This window comes from Buteo buteo, chromosome 6, assembly GCF_964188355.1.
Source record: "Buteo buteo chromosome 6, bButBut1.hap1.1, whole genome shotgun sequence".
Taxonomy (NCBI): domain Eukaryota; kingdom Metazoa; phylum Chordata; class Aves; order Accipitriformes; family Accipitridae; genus Buteo; species Buteo buteo.
The window spans coordinates 40,511,972-40,529,307 of record NC_134176.1 but is presented as its reverse complement, the minus strand read 5'-3'; the positions used below and the strand labels follow the sequence as shown (position 1 = coordinate 40,529,307).

At 39.8% G+C, this 17,336-nt stretch overlaps 1 long non-coding RNA gene across 1 annotated transcript; it reads left to right on the top strand.

Moving 5' to 3' along the window:
• The first annotated feature begins 58 nt into the window (after positions 1-58).
• LOC142032458 (uncharacterized) lies at positions 59-9,082 on the top strand. The gene is made up of 5 exons (XR_012650833.1): positions 59-136; positions 1,976-2,020; positions 3,476-3,563; positions 7,406-7,495; positions 8,988-9,082. It is a non-coding gene; the product is annotated as an uncharacterized LOC142032458 (long non-coding RNA).
• The last annotated feature ends 8,254 nt before the right edge of the window (positions 9,083-17,336 follow it).

The following is a 17,336-nucleotide window of genomic DNA, read 5'->3' as shown; positions in this document are numbered from 1 at the left end:
GGGCCACCACCACCACCGCCGCGGCGGCTGGGCGGGGGCGGGTCCCGCAATTAAAACCTGACTAGGGGAGCGGGGGGGTGTTGAAGTAAAACTTGAGTAGGGTTTTTTTTTTGGTAAAAAGGGGCCGTCTAGCACGGTGAGGGGAAGCGTAGGGAGAAGTGGCAGAGGGGTGGGAGTGCGGGGGGGGGGAGGGGGGGGCTGCCGGCCAGCGCTCATGGGGGGTGTCTGCGTGTGAGGGGGCGAACTGGCGAGGTGTCGGGGGCTGTGAGGGGGATGTGTGCTGCTGGGGCGGCATTGCCGAGCAGCCCCGGTTGGGAGGCTCGGCGGCGGAGGGGAAGGGAGCGGGGAGGGTCGATAGTTGCGTTCTGTGAGGGGAAGCCCGTGTTTCCCGCCCGAGTTCGGGCTGAGGGCAGTGGGTGTGGGGGGGAAGGAGGCAGAGGTGTGTGTTTCTGAGGGACGGGGTCACCGAAGGGGGACCGCTGCTTCCTTCGTTGGGTCCCTAGTTGGGTAAAGGCCATCCTCTGCCTTTGGGGAGCTAGAAGCTGTTACGACCTCTCTCCATTTCTCAAGAGTTTAGAAAAGAGAGCGGTGGCTCTGAAGCGACCTTCCCAGCGGAGGCCTCTTGCTGCTTAAGTGGTTTTTGAGCCTTCTGCTGGGCAACCAACAGTTAGATGGGTGATACTGAGGCGTTAGTATTAGGACGGCTTTGGGAAGCATGCGGTAGATGGACAAGGTGGGAGAAAAAAACTGGGGGCTGCAGCGATCAGTGGCAGGAAGAGCTCAGCACTCCTCAGTTGGTCAGCAAAAGGTGAAAGAGCAACAAAAAGATGTAGTGGTAGCTGCCATCTCTTTACAGTCGTTGTAAGAAACACCTTATCAATCTTTTACTAAAGGTATCCTTAAGCTGGCTTTGTACAGTGGGCTTCCTCATCCCCTTCCTGTTTAGACATCATCTAGGAGTTAAAAAATTAAAACTAGTATGGTAAAAATGTTTATTCATCTAATGGCTGATTAAGGTTACAGCAAACCATGAGCTATAGTTCACAACAAATCATGGAAAAACAGGGTTTTAGCCTTTTTCCTTCCCAAAAGTTAGGCGTTTTCTTTGCCACTTTAATGATTTTAAATGAGAAAATGCTAGTACTGGGGAAAAAAGGCAATGGATTTTTACTTGTTGCTTTGCATGTTTGGACCTTGCACAAGTTTGCTATGGGTACTTGGCAGAGAGTAATTTTTGGGAGGTAGTGTTTTGTTCTGTGTCTCACTCACTTGGTCTGTGTTTTAACTTCAAAATGCATAGAGTTAAAAATAGCCCAGGAAAGCATGCCTTTAAGGATATGAACTGCTGGAGGATTCACCTGCAGCTTGCATAGTTTGTGAGCTCTATTTCTTTGTCCTTACAAGGCAGATCACCAGCATGTTCTAATGCTAAGGCATTTGTTGTTGATTAGGCCTGTTTCTCATAGTGGCTTAGTGATACTGATCTTTAGCTTCCACAAGGTAATTTTGAGTTTTAATACAGTAACAGGAGAAGAGTAAAAGTGCTTATAGAAAGCTGCATCAGCAGCCCTTTCTGTGAACTGTTAAGTTGTTAATACTGTCACTGGCGTAGACTGGATTGAAAATGATGGTTTATATAGTATTGGTACTTGATGATCTGTATGTAAACAATGTTGATACACCTATGGACAGGATTCTAGGGAATGTTTTTTTCCTGTTGTTTGCTGGCTCATGGGTAGTAATTCAGAATGTCTAAGGTTTTACAAGTAATGTTGTACTCTGCTTCTTTTGTTGGCTTTGTTTCATCTTTCTGATTTCTGATGCCAGTGAGCAATGTTTCAGGTTCTCTGACCAATATGCTGCTTGTAAGTGGTGGGTTTGACTCCACTGAAATAGAATTACCATCAGGGAAGAAGTATGTTAAATGATTTGTTTTCTTGCTTGCATTGCATATACTTGCTATGGAAATTCATAGACAAGAATAGACTGGAAGATATTTCAGAGATCACTGGTTTTCCATGTATGTATTTAAATAAAATGTACAAATATATAAATAAAACACACACACCACCCCTACATTGTTCGTTAGCAATTGTTTGTCTATCCCCTTCTCAAAGCCTTTTGGTTTGGTTTATTCTGATTATTTTATTATATCTCTCGCTGAAAGATTTTCTGATGTGGTACCTGAATGTTTATTGCTGCAATCTAAAAACATTACTGCTATTCCTTCTGCTTTCTGTGGATATAGAAAACAATTTATTACCTTGTTATTATCCTGTCGCAGACCACATTCCATATTTGAAAATGGGTAATGCTGTCCCACTTGTCTTTTTCTCTAGATTAAAGAGTGGCTAAAGAATGCTAATTCACTTGGATGTTACAGATGACAACTTTTAGCTCTGATCATTCTTGCTTCCTTTTTGGACCCTTTCCATGGTGAACACAACTTTCCTTGAAGTGTGTTCCCAAAAACTGGATATACCACTACTCAGCTGAGGCCTTCCTAGTGCTAGGTGTATTTTGTGGCCTCTACTCAATGTTTGAGTTGTATGATGTGTTACAGCTGCACAACAGTGTTAACTTTCATGAAGCTTATGGTCAAAGGGGATGGGGGAGTTTCAGTTTGAGAACTGCTACATGATCGGTTGTTTTCAGTCTGAGTTTGTGGAATTGGCTGTGCTTGGGCTAGTAGCAATTGAATGCTGCTTTTCTCAGGCTGGTTCTTGGACTGGTCAAGGTCATCCTGACCTGCAGAATGCACTCTGCTATCGAGTTGTGTCCTCCATTTGCTCTGCCTGTTTTTCTGCTTGTTTGACTTGAGGGACTGGTTTTATACCTGTGTAGTCTGTTAAATATATATGTTCAGGCTATATTTACTTAGTTTATTAATTAAGTTTAAAATATAATTGTAAATTGCATTAAAACATTCTGTAAAGACCAAACTGTCTTAACGTTAGAATTTATGGTTCAGGCATAGGCTTAGGATTATTGCAGTTTAGTGAGTTGCCCTTCAGCTAAACTGCAATACCTGAACCTGTGTTTGTTCTTAGCAGTCACATCTGAAAACTAAAATTAGTTTGCTTAAACTCTTCTTGTGCTGAGCCTTAAGCTATGTATTTTATCTCATGCTTGTTGGGGGCTAAAACTGTATTCTGCCAGTTAAAGCTTAGCTTACATAAGACAACTTGTTAAGCTTTGGTAAATGGGAGGTGTACCTGGGCCCATGCATCACCCTGGGCTTGTGTAGGGTAATCAAAAGCAGGATTTAGTCTAACAGTGGCATTAGAACAAGGATAAATTTTACTGAAATCAAAGGAATTGCAGTAAGACCCTATGTAACTGTATGCTTACTTTTTGCATTATGAGCTGCAATAGTCCTGCAGTAATAATGTCAAAGCTTTTAGGTGTTTTGGAATGTGGAAGTTGCTGTTTGACCTTTTTATCTTAGTTCTCAGAATATTCTGCTGTCCCACAGGCTAGCTCTGCTGTTGATGCTGAAAATCACTTTTGGGTTCTCCTGCATCAGGTCACAGAGGAAGGAACCAACTGCTGTAGCATTTAAGGTGATGAATCATCACAGTTTATATGATGATCAATAACTTGCTGCGTTTATTCTGTATATGTGTGTGTGTTTTACTTTTTTAATATTTTTGTTTGTTTTAAATCTCGACCTCTCAAGGCAGTCATGGTGGTCTTGGTGGTGCAGCTCCCTTCAGGGTCTGCCGGGTGGTGTAAAAGCGGGAGCAGATCTGATCGGCCCCAGGAGAGGGCAGCAGTGCACTTGCACAAAACCGCTGTCTCCTGGCTCTGTAGAATATTTCCTTTGGACTTCTTTTGTACCAAGTATCGAATTCCTATAAAAATCAATTTAAAAAGCAGAAGTACACCAACGAATCCCGTCGCAAAACTACTTAAAGTGTATTTATTTGTATTTATAGCTCTAAGGTCCAGGGGCACTGATGTTACATATTTTAATCGGACTTCTCTCCAAATAAGAAAGTGAAGCTTCTTTTTCATTATATATCAGCTTTGTCTCCCCTGCAGGTCAGAGGTAATGAAAAAAACCCTGAGAAGCTGGCAATGAAACTGAACTTTCACAGTTTATATCATTGTATTAGCTAAGAGGTGTTTTAAAAAAATCCAGTACTTCTGGCTGTTAATATGGCAAGGAGTACTTGTATGCTAATAAGTGAGTCCTGGAAATTTTGTGGTACATTCTGTATATATCAGCTCTTAGTATTTTATGTATATGCATATGTATTTTTAAGTTCATTAATTGATATAAATTCAAATTGTGCTCTGAGACTATATCTGCAGTCTTTTCCTTTCATGTATGCTTAGCAGTGAGAAATATTCTGGTCAAACATTGCCTTCTTGTCAATGTTTTTGTTCTTAATCGAAGTGTTCAGATGTAATTTACTGAATATTCTGCTGATTAATGAATTAATATTTTTTTTCCCCTGTGGGATCAAAAGTAATAAGTCTCAACAATTTGTATGTAAAACTTACCAGAATTAAGTCCCATTTTAAAATTATTTAGGTGCTTAGGAAAGTTTTGCTGAAAGACAGTAATGAAGACATTTAGGTTATACTTCTGCTGGTGCTGGTGGAGGGACTTTATGGCTTCTGATTATAATCAGAAGATTGACTGCAGAATATGCAGGCATAAGTGCGTGCCAACAATTTACATGGTTTTTATAGTGATAGAAATGGAGCTGTGGTGTAATGGGTCTCATTAGATAGGCTGGCACATTCCAGGAGATATTGTCTGGTAAAAACCCATCTCTAAGACCTTCTACTTGTCATTGTCTACTCTCTCCCGTGGGTGGCACAGATGACTGGGCTGTGTTTGCTACCTCTGTGACTGCATGCCACTTCCAGTGACTGCAGTAGCCCAGTGCAGAGCTGTGTTGCTGCTGCTGCCACTTGGAGCTGACTGGAGGAAACAAAATAAACAAACAAAATCCCTGAAACACAACAACAACAAAACAAAAAACCCCAACCTGAATCCTATTAGATGTTAAGGGAACAGTTGCAGGGAGACTCCTGACCCATGTAGCAGCATCCTAGTGAGTGCAGAATGGCGGGTCTGGTGGCTGCTGTTGCCAATTTGTTAGAGAAATGCAAGTGTTTATCACATGGGAGTATTTCCTGCTGTAGCTTCAATGGGTATTAGAACCCAAGAATCCAAGGTATATTATTACTAGGCTGCTATACTTGTGTATAAAATCTGTTGTTGCAGGACAGGCATGGTCTTAGATACACAGGAAAGATGTACCCATACCTGCTAATATTCACAGATTGGCTCTGTTGTGTATAGTCAAAGCAAATGACTGAAGTGATATGTCTACTGAGTTACTTTCTAGAGTGAAAAAACAGTCTAAGATTGGGAATTCAGAAGGTAAGACTCTCTACTGTGACAGTAACTCACTTCCATTGTGTATGTGTGAATTTATATTTGACATTTCTCTCCCTAGAAAGACAAGCTGAAATCCAGACTCTGGTGCTAAATTTTATGCAGGTTACTATGTATATCTTAAAGTAGCTCCTATTGACTCTGATTCTGAAGGGATATTAAAAATCCTTTAGTCTTTGCTGTAGAAAGAAGGGTTTACTTTGCTGTTTTGGTTCAGACTTGCTACTCCTCAGATGTAGTGCAAGCTTCTGTGCACCAGCTAGTTTTTGTAAGTCTCTGTGCAGAAACGGCTGCACTTTAATACTATATTTGTCTTTCAAAATGGCATGCTGTCTTTCAGATGACAAAGTGCTAGACACCTGTGAAGTCCTTTTGAACAATTTTGATGTTTTAGCTAATTATCTTAAATATTATTTATGTGCAGTATGAATAGTTACCTAACACTTTAAAATGTCTTTTGTTGTTTTTTGACTTCTATCATTATTACTTGTGGGCCCAATCTAAGAATTATTAAGTAGTGTAACAATATTCACCTTTCCTGCTGGTGGTATACCTATATGTAAATTGTGTGCATGTATACACATAGATAAACGTATCTCAGTCTACAAAACCAGAACTTCATTACCACATATTTCTATGTATGGGTGGAGAGAATGCTGATTTGAAGGCATGAGATTTGCAAATGATTTTGACCACAGAGATGTCTGTCCTCTGCCATGTTTTCCTGTGGTGCTGTAGGTCTGACATCACTCAGTTCAAAACAAAAACTAGCCCATTTGTTAATCATTTTAGTGCTTTTGTGACTTTTTTTTTGGTAAAAGATCATGTCTGCAGGTGGTAAAATGATCTGTCAAGCAGGTAGGGATGGGAACGAGGCTTTAAGGCTTTACACTGCCAGAACACAGAACTGAAACTCATATTCCTTGCAGAGCCATTGTAGAATAGAATATCCTGATGGTGTGGTCTTTGAAGAAACCTTTGTTGAATACTGCTGTCCTGCCTCTTCCTGGGGGGAAAACTTAGGATCTGCATTGGAAGGTTAAGTTCATGGTATAAGTAATGCTGTCTTTAGAGTAGTGGCAGCTGGCAGCTTTTTCTCTTTTCCTCCAGACTTGTTCGTTTAGGTTATGGATCTCTAATATACAAAGTGCTTGCAGTTACAAAATTGATTTCTAGCCTTGTATTTAAAAATTGTCAGGGAAAAAAACTGGTCCGCATCTCCAGGAAAGTATTTTCTTTTGGGGTCAAAATCTTGTGTGCTGCTTCATATTCTCCCTTGTCTGCTTTGGATGTAAGGTTGTACTTTTATACAGAGAAGGGTGAACTGTTTTGCTTTTACACATCAATAGCAGATGTCAGGGCTCTGACAGTTGATTTCCCACTGGAAGAAAAATGGGTGACATAGACCATAGGAATCATCTTTTTAGTAGACTTTTATATTAAATACACAAGGCTTTGAACAGATGTAGAGATCAATGATAATGCAGGAAAAAACCCTTCTCCAGAAATGTCAATCTGGAAATCAGTGTTTCTCTTTCAGAAGCAACACTTTATCTTTGAAGTTTATAGGAACTTAACTAAAGACACAGTGTCACAGGGCTACTAACACCTCATTTCTCAAAGTCTATATCCTGCTTGCATCCAAAGGAAAGTAATTGGTGAGACCTGTGTGCAGGAAGCGTTATAATTATGTGAGTGTGGTTCTCAGAAATGCACAGTAAATGAACACAGTGCTGTCTTGGAGCATGAGCTTCCTCAATTATCTCATATGCATTGTGTGCTGTAGATGTACCCTTTGTAAAAAATACTATTTGAATGATGCAAGAGTGACTTGCTTAGTCTCCTGCCCCGCCCCTGTCATCTTTGAAGATGTGTGGTGGAATTTCTTGTTTCAAGTGTTCTTTTTTTTTTTTTTTTTTTTTTTTTTTTAAAGAAAAGGGAATGAAAGTTTTATGAGATAAGAGTTCTTCCTTCTGAATCCTCTTTCAGGGAGAACACAGCAGGAGGAGGAAGTTCAGCCCAGTGTATGCAGGCTACTGTGTGGGAGGCTTCCTGTTATTGAGGTGTAAAGTGTTGAGAGTAAGTTTCTTTTGAGGTTTTCAGGAGCATATCCTGAAGGAAGAAGGGTGAGAGAAGGGAAAGTTACCATGGGAAAGCAGTCTCCATATATCAGTGCATTCTGTAGAGGGTATATGTGGGTTCTTTGATTTGTTTGGAGGCAAGGGGGAAGGGTTTGAAGGGAAATTAAAGATACAAATCTACAGATACCTAGTCTCATAATGATACTGTATATCATCTACGCATATCTTGGTTACTATTTGTATGCTGTTTCATATTCTGGATACTTGCAGATGTATCACTGTGGCCTCAGTCTTAAATTTTATTCTTAGGCTACTGTGCCTTTGGTCATTCTAATTGCATGTGTATACTGATATTTATGATTAACCTTGGCATTGCCTTCAATCTGCTGGAATGCCTGTTTCGCATCTCATAGATGGCTCCATAGATGCTGTGCTTCATGGAGCCCTTCTAGGACTTAGTTTTCAGATGGCTTCTCTTCTGGACACTGAATAGAAGTCAGGAACAGTGAACTGTGGTCAGTCATAATTACCAGCCTGTAGATTTCAGTACATGTGCCTAGTGCTGAAATCTGCCCATGGGAATAGCAGTGCAGATCTATCCCATATCTACAAACTAATAAAATTACCTTTCTGCACAGTTTGATCTGTCATTTCTGTGTACCTGTGGAAGACACTGAAGTAAAGAGATACTTTAGACCAAGACATACAACGCCTACTAGGAAACAATGAACTGTTTCTGGAAAGAAATATTAGATAAATCACTAAATTAAAACAAAACTACAGATAGAGTGGTCTTATTCTTAGCAGTATTTTGTGAGAAGGTCTTCAAAAGTCTAAGAACAACTGAAATTGCTTGTGTGCATTGTGGAACTGAAGCAGTAATTGTTTCACATACAAGATGTAATATATCAGTTTGCAGTTCCAAAAAAAACCCCAAACAAACCCCAAACAAAAAAACCCACCAAAAACCCCAACCAACAAAACTTTAACTCTCAGCTTAATTGGATGGAAATTGAAAGAGGAGGTAGGATATAGAAGATGGTATATGGGCTTGGTTGAGCTATCATTTCCCTGAGTGAAGCATTTTCTAATTGGGGCCTGGAAAGCTCTGCAGGTCCCAAGGAAAGAAGAATAGCTAAAGTAACTGGCTGTAGGATAATACAAATTCTGTACTATAACCTTGTGGGAAATCAGGGAGGATGACAGAACTCTGTATGAAATGGTTAAGAGCTTCCAGAGGCTACCAGACCACAGGGTTTAAGCTGTACTAATTAACCAGCAAGATGTAATTGTGTCATGTGTAGTTTTTGGTTTGGTTTTTTTCTTTTTCCCTACCCAGGTAACAATTGAGTGTAAGTTGACTAATAGCATTTACTTGTTTTCTTTATAAAACTTGTCTGTTTTCCTAAAGCTAACAAACAGTGCAATTATGTCAGCTGGTAGAGCATCCTCACCTTGAATACTGAACATATTTTATCATCTCTGTTCAGAATGCCAAGTGTGAAAGAAAAGGAAAATACAGATCATCACCAAGGGTGTGTAAGGTCAAGGTCTAGGAGAACTTCTGTGAGAAGTGACATAAAGGGTAAGTGTTGTACAGTGATAAGACAGTGAAGTGAAATTGCTCCCACAGGTTCTGGATAAAATTAAAATAGTAGATGAATGTCTTCATACAGTGTAGCTCTGCAAGTATACTGTATCCAAGAGAGAAGTACTTCTGACTTGAGATTGTCCTCTAAAAATTTCTTTTAGGAGGATTACAAGTATTTAGTAACCTTTCTCACAGGCAGTTGCATCCATTCACGCAGTCATCAGTTTCAGCCTGAATGAGGGAGGATCCTTTCCAGTAGAAATTTTAAGAATGGTTTTAACAAGTTTCTTTCTCAAAAAAAAAAAAAGTTAAATGGAGGTGAAAGAAATAGGGGGAAAAGATTTTGCAGGTCATCTCTATTTTGTTTTGGAATTCTTCTTGACCTACATAGAATTCAGTCCAAAGAGATTATGCTATGGAGCAGACTCACCAAGGCACTGAAGAATCTGTTCATTGATAGTTGCACATGGGAAATGTTTACTGTGCAGGAGTATACCATGATAGGAGGCTAAAAAAAGCTTGTATTGGGTAAATAAATGAAAGCAGGACTTTAGAGATAAAATAAACATTACAATCAGGTGTAGACCTATTACTTACCCAATTGTTTTTTTCTTGGGGACAGCATATATACTGTATGTACTTGGAAATTCATAGGTATAGACTGAGTAATATAAACAGTGACTGTACTGAAGGATAATGCCAATGTCATTGTAGGAAATCAGAGGGCCTTAGAAAATTTACTAAATAATCAAAACCACAGTTGCCTAGCCAGAGGGGGAAAAAAAAAAAGAAAAACCCAAACCAAAAAAAACCCCACAAACAAAACCCCCACAACCCCCCACATGTGTATGTGTCTATGGATCTTTCAATTTGAAATAGCAGGGATTGATTAATTGAGGTGGTAGGTTGCAAAATAGACATTTGTCTCCAAAAAAAGTCTTAGGTTCCAGAAATGAAGTTAATTTTAAATTTATTAAAATTATGTGCCTTGCCTTTACAGTATAGAATATAATAGTACTTAAGTGTACCGTTGTATCTAGGCCAGTATGTTGTTTCTACCTGTTACCAGTGACACGGAAGACAGTGATGTTCTGAATGTTAAACTGGTATCTTCTGTCTTATGCATCTAGTGGCTCAGGGTGGCATCTGGAAAGATTTAAAAATCTCTTGTCCAGGAAGACTTAAAGTCATTGATGTATATTTACTGCATGAAGCTATTTTATTTTTTTAGTGAGTGCACAGTTTTTGCAGGCACAGCACCTTCTGACAAGGAATTCCATAACTTAATTGTTAACTATGTGAAGAAATACCTCCTGTGTTAATTTTGAACCTGCCTTTTAGAAATTTTGACACACAAAAATCCTTGGTTTAGGACAGATCGCAAATGCTATGCCCCTTCTGGCAGTCATGACATTATAGACTTCTAATATAACCCACCTCAGCCATTTCTTCCAGCCTGAGGAGTCAACATTTTTTTTTTGAGTTTTGTTTGTACAAATTGACTGTACAGAAATTGTTCTATACCTTTGACCATCCTTGTCATCATTCTTTGTGCCTTTTCTAGCTCTAACAAACTGTACAAAGTATTGAGGAATTAGGCACACTATAGATTCTTACGTTGTGGCACAGTGCCCAGAGTGTGCTGTATTTGACTTGTGGCTCAATAGTGAGCTGTTCTCAAATAATTCCTGGTTATACCCCAAGATCTTGTTCTTGACTGATAAGTACTTCAGAGACTGAAGTTGTACATGCAAAGTTAGGATTTTTTTAATGTATGTAACTTTGTCACACATTTTACCTGCTTTTTAATGTCTTATGAGTCAGTTTTTCTCTCTCTCCCTCCCCTGACCCCCCTCTTTCTCTCATCTTCTGAAAACCTCCAAAACAAAAAATGGGAAAGATGACTCCTACTGAGTTCAGTTATGTTGGAAGAATAAAGTTCAGTTCCCAGGCTTCTCTGCAAGTCAATTGGAAATTGTCACTGAGACTCTCTACCACCTTACAATGCCCTTTCAGTAGGTGGACTGAGAGGAGCTTGCTTCAGGGGAGAGCTTGGAAAAAATCCATTACTTCCAGGTTCCAAATTCTAGTGTTGATGAAATAACTTGGAATGCACTAGAAATGTAATGTAACTGATATTAAATGGTTTGATGGAAAGAAGTTTTACTGGAAAGAGGTTACTAAGTGGCCCTGATTTCTTTGTGACTTGCTGGTAGTGGCAAGTAGTGCTACAGGAACTGGAAAAGATGTTGTTACAAGTTTTGTATGCAGTACATCCACAAAGAATGTGGCTGTCCCTAAAGAGGATATGAGCTTGGCTACTTGCAGATAAAAATAATTTATTTGTGCTTAGCTAATGCTGCAGAATCTGGGGGGCTGTTTTCCTGCTGGCCTGTGGTGACCTGCAGTATGCAAGGTGTGGTGTAGAAGAAATGTGTAGCTTTCTGATTGCTTGCTCAATGTGTGCCATGGATATGTTCTATTAGTTGTGTTATAGTAGATATAATCTAAGGATATAAGCAATGCTGTAAAGATATTTTATCTAAACCACACTAGTCTTAACATGTTAGATGTATCCTACCCATTAGGAGTGAACTCATAAATGTTCCAATTTAAAGTCACCTCTGTAGTATTTCTTAAAACATTATTAACAGGCTACGCTGGCTTGTGAAACCAACTGTTTCCTCTTCCATTTTCTAAGTTCAGAGATGTGACCAGCATTTATGTTGTTTGCATGACAGCTTTGGGATGATGGCACCAGTGGAGGGGTAGCTACGTCAGCATCAACCTCTGGCTCTATAACTAGCACTGCTATACCTGCATGGAACAGTGCCTGAGACAATAAATCCTGTTTGATGGCCCAGCAGTGCCTTTCTTGTGCCGAGTTATGTGCAGCTTTGCTCACCTGTAAAGCTTACAGTAAGCATGACACTTGGCTAGTATAGTTTGTTGTGGTAACTTGGCCAAGCTTGCTTAACTGGCCAACCAAACAAGCTGTAGACAGCTCCAGATTTGCTGTGCGTCATGGTGTAGCTAGCAAGTAGGCAAGACTGGCCACGGAGTAGGAAGACACACCCTGATAGAACTGATGCAAAGCCTATTTAATTCTCTAGAATTATTTTTATGGAATGTGGATTAGGTGCTAAATCCTGGAATGGCATTTAAAGGTTTCTTATCTAAGAACATTCAAATCTCCTGAGACACAAAGTGTACCTCTTCAGTTCATTTTGCTGAGCCAAAACAAACCCATTGACTTAAAGTATGAAAATAATATGCATGTTAGAATTTTTGGTAATTTATAAGTATTCTGGGTCAGACTTGTGATGTGACTACCTAACTTAATCTGAGGGATGAATCAGGCACTGTCTTGTTATTTTTGGGTGTAGTAACTTGACTATGTCCTTTAATATTCCTGATGTTAATGGACAAATTACAAGACTTCATTTATTTGGCTTTTCCACTGCATTTTGTTTCAATCTGCCATACCACCTGCTTTCCTGTAGGAGACTCTTTGCATGCACATCCCTTTTCATGGACAGTGGTCTGGTTGGTTACTGCCGCTGGCTTTCTGTCAGGCTGGATGACAGGTAGGTTGTCATCCTATGCTGCCACCCATCTGTGGCTGACTGTGGTGTGAAGGGTTGGGACGGTGGAGTGGAAAAGCAGGAATTTTCTCTGTATTAATGTGACAGCAGAAGTGTCCTGCCCAGCTTCCAAAATGCTTGAGACTAGTGCCAGGTGTGTTAAAGCTAAGGCCAGTAATAAACTGCTTCACCATGGTATCCTTTTCACAGGGCAGTCCTTCAGGCTATGTCCACTTCAGTAGAAGTTGGGCTAAGTGGAAGGACTTGAGATGTTTAGACTGCTAAAGAAATTTTTTTTTCTTTTTCCCTGGAAACAACTGGTTGGGCTGAATGTTTTGTTTAGCCTTTGTTCTTGGAGGAAGAGTTTTTTTGTAGTCTGGAGGGGAGGAAAAAAAAAAAGCATTAACTGTTGATTTTTTTTTTTTCTGCTTTAAGGAAAGATCTGTCTGTAATAAGCTTGAAACTACTTTGACAGCTGGAAACAGTGTCATAATGTATGGACTCTTAAAATAAGAAATACCTGATCTTGAAATCCTAAGTTTGCATTTGTCAAGGGTTTCTCTGGCTGATACTGTTGGTTTTGTCTTTTTTGTGAGTATTATAAACTGAGTGATGCTTTCTCATATTTATGAAAGAAATTGGTTTAAATAATGTAACTGGCTTCTTTGTGATATAAGGCTTCAACTAAATAAATGTCTTGTATGCTTCTTTGGCTCTATAGGCTGTGACTAACAAGTCCCATGTTATTTGAGAGACATATGTAATAAATCCTGAGTGACCCTCACTACAGGTGGTTAATCTTTCTTTAAAGATTATTGTATGGTGATAAAAATATTAAACATTATAGAGATCTTGTATGTTTTTCATCCTTCTCTTACCTGATTCTTCCTGACTAAAAAATTTTGGCATGAAAACGCTACTTTCTGTGTAGGTGTTCCTCTGATCCTTCTGTTTTGTTCTTCACCTGAAGCAGCAGCAGCATCATCCCTATAAAATCAGAGTTGGCTGCTGTATGAATAATTAAAGTGTTACAAACTGAACTATGATTTCAAATGAACAGAGCAAAAGCAGATAAAACACTTCAAAAATTGGCTTTCAAGGAATATCTCTATACTAGTAAAGCAAAGTGAAAAGAAAAACTAATAATGCTGTGTATATAGCACTGATTATTATTATTTTAAAGTTGTTTTCAGATGTAGTTTTGAGATTGTCCCAAGGCTTCCAGCCTGACTTCAAAGGTTAAATGATACTCTCTAGATCTGTGTTCGTGCTTGCATGTGCATGCCCAAATGCCAGAGAAGGACTCTGTGTATGTACAAAGAATGGTCAAAATACAAGTCTTGAGGTGTAACCTCTTGTCCTAGTATGTCTTCCATGTTCTGGGGAAAAGCAGAGTGGTACACAATAGTCCATCACAGCTATATATAGATATAACAACATATATATATATTAAAAAAAAAAGGTAGCATTAAGATGGTGAAGTCAAGCCCTCAAAATTTAGGAGATGCCAGAACAAAGGTTTTCTTCAGAGTTTTAGTTCAGCTCCTTTATGTGGATTGCATTATAATACAGTTTTTGGTTGCAGGGTTGAGTCCTTTCTCCCACTCTCCTCTCCTCTGCCCTGCTACCCTCATACATTAGCAGAGAAAATACAGGGAGCAGAAGAGTGCTGATCTTCCCCCCCCTCCGCCCCCCACTGCCTGATGCAACAGTAACTTCTGGATGAGGAACAACTACTGCAGATTTACAGATGAAATTCTTGGGAATTTAATTGCCACATCCCAACAAGTTTCTGATGGTATTTTTCATGGCTTAGGCAATTGTGGGTGTGTTTTCCACAGAAAATGTGTAAAGCCACATACCTGACACCACATTCACCGAGTCGTTGGAATTTCAAAGCCATGAAGGCATACAATCACTCAACCTGATTATTGTTAAATTCAAGGTACTTTGTTTGCTCTCACTCTTGGAAATGCTTAAATTGTTCAAATGCTGAAACTTTAAAAACTGCTTTATGCTGTTTCCCCTCTCACATACCCACTTAAAAACAAACAAAACCCCTGCCCCAAACCCCCACAATCTTTTCCAAGGGAAGCCTTTGGGCTAGAAAGTCTAGGAGTGCTCTGCCTGTGTCTGCTGAAGAATATTGTACCTGCTACGGTTGAAAGTGGGCTTTGCTGGGCAGGGTGTGGCTTTTTATTTACTTATTTATTTGGCTTTAAGTCTGGTAAGGAACTTCCCCTGCGTGCTGCCCTTCCGCGTGGCAGTGGTGAGGACCAGTGTGGGCACTGTGGCCAGCTGCTCCAGGTGAGGCGGGGCAATGAGCGCCAAGGTGAAAGGGTAAAGAGGGAGGAATATGCTGTAGAGGATTTTCTGTGACCTTAAATGATTCATGCCCATAGGTAGTTGCTGTATGTAATAGACATTGAGTTTTAATTCTGACACACCCACTTGTGCTGGGTATTTGGGGAGTTAGCAGATGAATTAAGCAATGGCTGTGTAGTAGGACAGAAAAATTACGTGTGTGTTGCTGTTAGATTTCTTTCAGAGTATCTTTTTTTATTAAGACTATGCTTTCATAAAGAAATACCATATATAGGCCAAATTCTGCACTTATGGATATAAAGAAATGCTAATTCTTCTCGGGTCAGAACTTTCAACTCTGACTTTTGATAGTACCAATTTCTCTGCTGGGTTGACTTTCTGAAAACAGTATATGAAAATTTTCACAGATTTCAACAGCAGCATGCATGTGTTTTAAAACTTCCATATAAACATAGATGATGTTCTGCTTTAGTTTACACCCCTATAAATGCAAAATAAATCTTACTGGCAGTATAAACTGAATTTGATTGTGATAATATTGGACAACGCTTCTTCCTGTTGAAGCCAACTTTGGCAGAACCAAGCCTTTAGGTTAGAATTGCGTATTACAAATGGGAACAGAATCTGACTGGCAGGGATTTTTCTGTTTGTTTGCTTTTAACATCTGTAGCCCAAACTTTCAGCCTTAAGGAGACTAAAGCTAGGCCCCTAAATCCAGTAACTCCCAGAGTTACCTAAGGAAACACTAGACATAGGGACCCATATGGAATTTAGGCTATGTGAATCTAGGCTTACACAGCTATATTGCAGCACTCAAAAATACTCCAGTTTGCTTTTCTAAGGTGTCCTGTAGTTATGGGCTCTCAGCCTTTAGTGACTCTGCATTAGCTATATAATCCTACTCTGATTCTAGATGCTTTCTTTACAATATTCAAGTCTCAGTAGCCATTGCTTCCTAAATTTTTTTTCCAGTCCTGTCTGATACCTGTGGTGCTTCTCTTCCCAGTCTTGTTTCCACAAAGTATTCGATAGCATAGCTTACCTTTAGCAAATGAACGGTATCAATGATTATGCATAGACAAATGTTTTAGTGTCTTGCTGAACTAGGGTTTACTTCACTTGATATGATTTTTGAAAACAGCGTAGGGCTTCCGTAAGCCTTTAAGCAGAGGTATTAGGATATTTTTGTGTAAGAATATGGCCTGGAAACAAAGCTTTGCTGGTGGGTTAGAGTGTATATTTGGGGGGGTGGAGTGGGTGGAATTAAATATGCAGTAACTGCAAAATGAATGCCTATTGTCCCAGCATTCTTAATGCTATGCTAACAAGTAGGCCAGACTTGGATGTCCCCAGCACTCCAGTTTGGAATAGCGCCCAGCTTTGGAATATAACATGCTTACGTTTGTATCTGGAATACAAGTGGGATTCTCATGTTCAATAATCAGAAGGAGGGAGTGTGAGTGAGGGAAACAGCTGCATGTCTCTGGCACTAGGCTTTGCATACTGACCCCTGTTGTATAACCTCCCTGCTCCAGAAGTTTGAATCCATTTCAGGAGGTGGGCATTTATTTAGCTGGGAAAAGTGTTAGCTAGTGAATTATTCCAAGTATATAAATAGAGTAAGGGAATCCGTCGCTTGTCTGATAGGAGAGTGATCTTAAGCAATAAGCACCTCTCACCCACAGCAAATGCAAGCACATTTCAAACTGTTCTGTGCTATCCTTCCCCTTCCCCCTAAGTGGATTTGGCCAATGCCTATGTCTAGAAGAATGAAGAGAGCGGATGATTGTGATTGCTGGGAGAAATTATTACTGTGTGGGGAGGGAAAAGATTTTAATAAAAAGAACTTGGAGAAGAAGTAGCCAATGGCTAGGAAAGAGTAAGAAGCTGTTGCAAGGCCAAAGGGCAGTGGAAAAAACCACAGGTCAGCTATGCTTGCTGATAGCATTTCTGAAGAGTTGTAAACTGGGTAAGGATCAATCTTAAAGCTTTATTTTGTGGCCATTGGCTGCACAGGGTTCCTGAAAGCTGGATTCCCACTGCTTGTGTTTTGTAGCGAGATGCTGATGCTTGCAGGAGCCAGGCAGGGAGAATCTTCCCTAAGAAAATAATTTGGTAAGCTATTCTACTTTGTGCAAGCTGGAGCATTGTGGCAGGAGCTGCAATATTGTCCTTTGTAGACATTTTTGTTCTATCAAAGTTGTTCTAATGCCTTTAAATCATATTTCATAAGGGCTTTAGCCATAGACACCAGATGGGAGGGAGCATTCTGCTGTGTGAGAGGGGCAAACCTTTTGGGTTTTGCACATGTAAGACACTGTCCTTAGTAGGTAACTGAT